Source organism: Schistocerca serialis, chromosome 3 (genome assembly GCF_023864345.2).
Source record: "Schistocerca serialis cubense isolate TAMUIC-IGC-003099 chromosome 3, iqSchSeri2.2, whole genome shotgun sequence".
Classification (NCBI taxonomy): domain Eukaryota; kingdom Metazoa; phylum Arthropoda; class Insecta; order Orthoptera; family Acrididae; genus Schistocerca; species Schistocerca serialis.
The window spans coordinates 175,818,164-175,825,727 of record NC_064640.1 but is presented as its reverse complement, the minus strand read 5'-3'; positions in this window follow the sequence as shown (position 1 = coordinate 175,825,727).

The window sequence follows — 7,564 nt, the reverse complement described above, 5'->3', positions numbered from 1 at the left end:
CTCACTTACACCAGTGTTCTGAGATTGTCGTTGCGACCATTGATTTCTTTGCTGCTGCTTCACTTTCTTTTATTTCTTTCTCTTTCTTATACCTTTATTTCACAGTTTTATGTTTAACTCAGATAACATTGGAATCGCTGGAACCTTTAACGGGATGGGCTGAAGAAAGAAAAGTATAATAATTTACTGATAATAATTAGGAGAATGTTTCTATTTTCAAATTCTTCCACGACACTGTGGAAAATACCACTGGCTCCTCAGAAATGAGGACATTATTAAAAAGAACTAAAGACGAGAAGCACACATAAAAAATCTGAAGAAAACGGGTGAGACATTAAAATACACAATCAAATACCAATACGTAAAGGCAATACAGTAAGTGGAGCTCAGAAGTTTCCGGGGTTCGGTCTGCACTTGAAATATTAACGTTAGCTTAGGGGAGACAGGTGGCCCAACTATATCCGATCCGCCAGCAATCCAACCAAGAGACAGTCAACGGACCCACCGACAAGACGACTTGCTTTCCACTCGACCAGTACACAAGGAACTCCAAAGCCAAAACGTAAAAGGCGTAGTCCTCCACAAATAATCAGAGATTATTGGAACAGCGGAAAGTTTTACGGGACTGGAAGAAGGCCCAGGTCATAACAATCTATAAAAAGGGTAGAAAATCGGATGCACATAATTACCGGCCAATTTCACTGACATCCATTTGTTGTAGAATCATGGAACATATTTGGTGTTCAGACGTAATGACCTTTCTAGACTCTGAGAAGCTCATCTGCAGAAACCAGCACGGTTTTAGGAAACAGCGGTCATGCGAGACACAGCTGGCCCTCTTTGTGCATGATATACAACAGGCTCTACCTAGATACCGGCTCCCAGGTTGATGCCACATTTCTCGACTTTCGAAAGGCGTTCGACTTAGTTCCGCATTGTCGCTTGCTACAAAAAGTGCGTGCTTACGGTCTATCCGATGACATATGCGGTTGGATAGCTACAGCGATAATTTCGCAGTTTCTACTATGATAGTGAGCTCGAATACCTAGTTTTGTAGTTAGTAGGTTTAAACTGATCTCCTAGACTCCTCAGTAGCAGGAGTAGGTAACCAATACCTGCCCTCCGGCAGCAAGGCTTAAGAGATCAGATTAAAAGTTTTTCTCCTGCAAGGTTTTTTATTACAGTGCTTTCATAAGCTCTCATTTACAACTGAAACAGAATCACAGAACATTACGTACTGCATGTGTAGTAATATCGTTATGTTTTTGACAAGGAAATTTCACCGAAGATAAGGACATAATCTCCTAAATTCATATGATCTGAGGCAGAACTGAAAATGTTTATTCATTCTTCATTACTAGATAAGCGTTCTGTTAGTAAAAGGGTGAATAGCCTTTCAGACAATGATGCACAAATTTCAACACTAAAATATTTTTGTACTCAAAGAAATGTTATACATAATTACAAACTATGTAGGAAAGCTAATCCAACGGCAATAGAGAGTTTTTTAAAACTTGTTAAGGAACAAAAGTGGCAGGATGCTTATAGAGCTGATAACATAGATGGCAAATATAATACTTCCTTAAGATATTTCTCATGCTGATTGAAAGTTGATTTCCGTTAGATCGCTTAAAACAGGGTACTAGCACTAAAAGGCAGCCTAGGTGGCTGATTAGTGGGATAAGGATATCATGCAGAAAAAAGTGGGAATTATATCAAAATGTTAGCAGTCAGAATCGAGCTACAGCAGCCCATTTCAGATAGTACTGTAAGGTGCTTAAAATGTTATTAGGAAGGCAACGAGTATGTCGTACGCAAATAGAATAGCTAATTCACAGGATAAAATTAAGACCATACATTGAGTCGTGAAGGAAATGTCTGGTCAGCAGCACAAGATCGAGGATATAAAGTCAGCACGCTGTAAAAATGTTTGTGTTACTGATGTGTCAGGTGTATGTACAGTATTTGACAATCACTTTCTGAACGTAGTTGGTGAATTAAATAAAAAGTTAGTTCCTACAAGGAATCAAATAACTCTCTTGGAAAACGACCTTCCCAGACTGATATGTGAAATACTCCTCTGTGATACTGACAAGGGGGAAACTGAGTCAGTAATTAAATCACTCTCTTGGACATGATGGAGTATCCAGCAGAATACTGAAGTACTGTGCTGCACATTTTAGCCCTGTACTTAGCCATATTTGTAAATAAAGCCGCTATATAAAAAGGGAGAAAGGGATAATATAGACAATTTTAGCTCTATTTCTTTGCCATCAGTGTTTGTTAAAGTTATTGAAAAGGCTGTGTATACAAGGAGAATTGATCATCTCATTTCACATAATTTTCTGTCAAATGTACAGTTTGGTTTTAGAAGTGGTTTAACAATTGAAACTGTTGTATTCTTTTTTCTCTGTGAGGTACTGGATGGATTGAACAAGAAGTTTCGAACGGTAGGCATCTTTTTGTTTTAACTAACGCGTTTGATTGTGTTGGTCACAAAATATTGCTCCAGAAGTTGGACCATTAGGGAGTACGAGCGGTAGCTCACAATTGGTTCTCTTCTTACTTTAAGAACAGACAGCAAAAGGTTATTCTGCACAGTACATAGAATTGCTATGAAGTGGAGTCCGAGTCCGGGCGGGGGGGGGGGGGGGGGGGAGTGGGTGGAGGGGGGCTGTGCCCCATGGATTGGTGCTGAAGTCACTCCTGTTCCTTATTAGATAAATGTTATGCCTTCTAGTATTACAGAAGATTCTACAATATCTCTGTTTGCTGATGACACTAACTTGGTAGTAAAGGACGTTGTATGCAACGTTGACACTGTCTCAAATAGTGCAGTTCAAGACATAAATAAAATACACCAACACATCAGTAATTTAATCTCAAGATAAATTCGTCAGGCGAAACTTAAATCTTAATATAATTTCTGTTAAGACATATTAATTCGTTTTGGTGCATTACTCACGTGAACAGGATTTGTAAAAAATCTCCCGCCCTTTTGGTCTCAAAAAGTGCAGCCAAAGCGCAGCACTTTAGCTTTCTTTCAGTATAAACTTCTCAAAATACATTACACGTTCTGTGCTACTCACGTAAAAGAAGGGCCCAATATGGCCAGATGTGTCACATGACGCGGCATTAGCCAGTCATGAACTGCAGAGGGCGACGGTCAGAGGGGAAAAAGATGGCCATACTTCTCCTATACAGAGCAAAGCATCCCACAATGGCACCAGCAGTTGCAAGACACTGGCCTTTTATGTAAAGGGAATCTCCACAGGTCGCCCCCATGTGCTCGTTACAGAAGGAGAGTGAATTCGACAGAGGTTTGCATATAGTCCACACAAGTCTACTCATCGGTGCTAACCGAGTGTTGGCTGTACCTTGTGTGCCTGTCTAACGTCTTTTGCGGAGACGTTTGTGCTTCAGACCAAACAGGATTCCTATATGGAATATATATACCACATGTCCCAAAGAACAGACACCACATCCATATAAGTATATAGTTCTGGCAATACCGGCCATGACTTTCTACTTCTGTGTGGATGCACACATACTCCCCGAACTCCTACGGGAATTGGTAAGAATGTCCTCCACGAATAATGAGTGTGGTGGGGTGGGACACTACGAATGCAGTGTGTGGACATACAAGGTGAGAATGTGAGTCTCGCGGGAGGCGCGCGCGAGATAGTCCCTGCAGTCGCACTATCCTTTGTGCCCTCGGTGGCTCAGGTGAAAAAAATAAAAAATAAAAAAAAAAAAAGAAGAAGAAGAAGGATAGAGCGTCTGCCATGCAAGCAGAAGATGCCGGGTTCGAGTCCCGGTCGGGGCACACATTTTCAGCTGTCCCCGTTGATATATATCAACGCCAGTCAACAGCTGAAGGAAGGTATTAATATGATGCTAATTTCGTTTCAAACAGGATTCGGTCGTTGAAAATCCTTCATGATGGTGATATACAAAAACGTGTAGAATTTTGTGAATTCATTTTGGGCTTGAAACTGTAGAATAACAATCCCCTTTCACATTCAGTGTTCTTTCGATAAAGTTATGTCTCTATGAGTGGAAAAGTGAGCAACCACAACGTAAAATATGGCAAACTCAGCAGCCACATATCAGTCAAGCACGAGAGAGACTCTCCAAAGTTGCATATGTATCGGGCTATTTCGTAAGACAAAATTTACAGGGTTTCTCGAGAAAAGATTTAAGGTCCGCCCTTTTTTGCCGAAAAGACAGTTACAGGAATCACGTACCTGGGCATGTTGCAAAGCTGGCTATTTCCAACACTTCAAGAACGTGTCGAAAATTTCATTTTGTCAACATGACGGAGCACCAACGTACTGACACATGCATGTAACAGCGTTTCTTAACAGCGAACTACGCTAGTGGTGGCCCTGTCGAAAGGGGCGTACTAATCTCGCATAGCACCATGGACCTGATCTCACGGTATGTGATTTGTTTATGGAGATCTGTGAAAGACTCCGTCTACGTGCCTCCCTTCTCAAAAGTGTTTGGTTAGCTGCGTCGCCGCAGCAGTGAATGTAGTTAACTCCAAATATGCTCGAAGAAGAATGGCACGAGCTCGACTATCGTCTGGATGTTTGTCGTACACCTGGCGGGTGCGACATTGAACGTTTGTGAAAGATAAATGAAACCTTTAATCCTAAACCTAATGGTATAATACACCTCAAGGTTGTATGTGCATGTATGTAAGAGATTTATCCGTGTAAAATAGAGGTTCTTTCAAAAATAAAAACTTTCTAGTCCTACGAGTAAGTTAAAATTTACTCCAAGTTTCTGTCTTCAGTCATGCAGAAGATATAGTCTTATGAAATCGGGCGAATCTATATGATACAGTGTGTACACTGCGTGAATCATACCTAGAGCCGTAAAACTACCGTAGGTTACCATAAGTAAGTGTAGACTGAGTAGTTTTCCTAGTAGCTTTTGTCAGTTAAGATCGTACCTGCATTACCGGTACATTCGGTATGTTGCACATATATCAGGCGTTACCTGACAACGATCGCTTTCATTATGTATGCAACCAGTGTCTTACTAGTTTTCTCTAAAAACCGGAAACAGTGAACCGTCTATAAACTGAATGAGGATATGTAAAGGGCTGGGTAACCTATGGAACATTTTTGTTCTACATAGTTATCCTTCTGTCTATTACTTAAGGATAACCGGTATTTATAGCAAAGCTGAAATTTTCAGTGTTTAATTTAGGTTTTATTAAAAAATGTTTGATTTTTAACCTGAAACAGAGGGATGTCGTAAAAATAAAGAAGCCAATAGGACTTACCATGTAGCGCTAGAAAACGCAACTTCCTCAACAAAAAAGTAAAAAAAAAAAAAAAAAAAAAGGAAAACAAAAATATATCAAACATCGCTTCAGTACTTGGTGGAACTTATATAAAACAAGTTTGTAGGCCGGCCGGCGTGGCCGAGCGGTTCTAGGCGTTACAGTCTGTACCCGCGCGACCGCTACGGTCGCAGGTTCGAATCCCGCCTCGGGCATGGATGTGTGTGATGTCCTTAGGTTAGTTAGGTTTAAGTAGTTCTAAGTTCTAGGGGACTGATGACCTCAGATGTTAAGTCCCATAGTGCTCAGAGCCATTCGAACCATTTTGAACAAGTTTGTATTATTCATAAACAACTTTCGCATTTATCAGTAATAACAGGAAACTCTTGCCTCTGACCGTGATAAAGAACGTCCTGTCGACAGCAATTATATATATGCTTGTGCATGTAAACTGTACTTGCATAAAAATTAATTGCTTTGGTTACATAAAAGGCCAGAAGTTACGCGATCAGTTGATTTTTATTACTTATAAAATGCAATTTATATTCTGTAAGGTTATAAAATACACAATGAAATAACACTGAATTATGTGTGGACCTAATTGTGTACAAAACAAACAACCGAACAAACAAAAAGGAAAAGAGAATTCGTCGGCTTGCAATTTCTCTCTTACACATACATTTATGTTTCTTTCCCTACAAATGCTACCAGTACTACCGGTAAGCCTACCATTTACTACATCATTTATGTGGTGTACCAAAACTGTCGAATGCTCCAGGTGTTCTATACAGTCGTCATCGTTTCCCTCCCCCCCGCCCCGCTGCGTCCCCACGCGTGGTGAGTACAACACACAACAGAATGTTCATAAAATCATGTGAAACTCTAAGAAAAGTTCTTCTTTTATCATTACCTTTTCGTTTGTATTGATAACACAGTCTCGTCACCCGTGATTATCTTTTTCAGAAAAGAACTGTCCTCGTTTCGCATTTCAGTCAAGTCGATGCAGGCGTCCATGCGTCATTGTTTTAGTTCGGGAGAGTGTTCTGAAGACTTCATTTAGAGATGTTGCTCCATTGCTGTTTGTGACACAACGTTGACACACCACGGCCGCACGCCCTCTACTTAACACTGCCTGCACACAACACACAGGTCAAATGCACTTTATTTATTCTGAATTGAAGTGCATAACAATCGGAATCACCCTACATTGGACATGGCAGTTCGTATCTGAAATTACGGTGGTGTTCTTTGCCGGCCAGAGTGGCCAAGCGGTTCCCGGCGCTACAGACTGGAACCGCGCGACCGCTGCGGTCGCAGGTTCGAATCCTGCCTCGGGCATGGATGTGTGACGTCCTTAGGTTAGTTAGGTTTAAGTGGTTCTAAATGCTAGGGAACTGATGACCTCTGAAGCTAAGTCCCATAGTGCTCAGAGCCATTTGGCGTTCTTTTGCTCAACTTGCTCTGCCATTTCTTCGGTTACCGCGACTGCGAAGAGGAAATGAAGTGTTGTTTTGACTTGCGTTTGGCTTGTAGGACACGTGACAATGTATGCTTCCCATCAGGAATCGGTCGTTCGTAAATTATAATGTGCTGATGAGATTGTATACTACCTACTACATTTGGATGCAGCACATGAGTTTCTTATTCTCTTGCTTCTTCTTTTGATTTTAATCAAATGGAGACCACGAAAAATAATCGAATTCATACATTGCCATTTGTTTTTTATTTCCTTTCACCTTCAGTAGCTCTTTACTCCTTCATATTGGTTTTTCCCGTTTGTTTTTGAATTTCCTTTCACCTTCAGTAGCTCTTTACTCCTTCATATTGGTTTTTTCCGTTTGTATTTGAATTTCCTTTCACCTTCAGTAGCTCTTTACTCCTTCATATCGGTTTTTCTTCCCCTGTTCCGTACACAAGGCTATTGTTTTCCTTCCCTTGTCTTGCAAACTCTTGCAATTTAGTACCTACCTTGTAAACTGGATCTCTTTAAGGTTTAAAGCTTGGCTACTATGAAAAATTGGTATATATATTGAAGGCCTTTGTTTGACTAGTAAGTGTCGACAAAAGTCTTACATAGCTTTTATTGTACCTATTCAGACTATTTTTACCGGACTAGTTTCGAGCCTAATGGCCCACATTTGCAGCTAGCTAACGAAAGACAGAAGAATTTTGTAACATAACATCTTGAAACGTTAATAAGTCAACATCAGTAGCAATGTCTCAATTCTCAAAACATATGTAGTCAGTGGATATCAAAATTCAACGTCA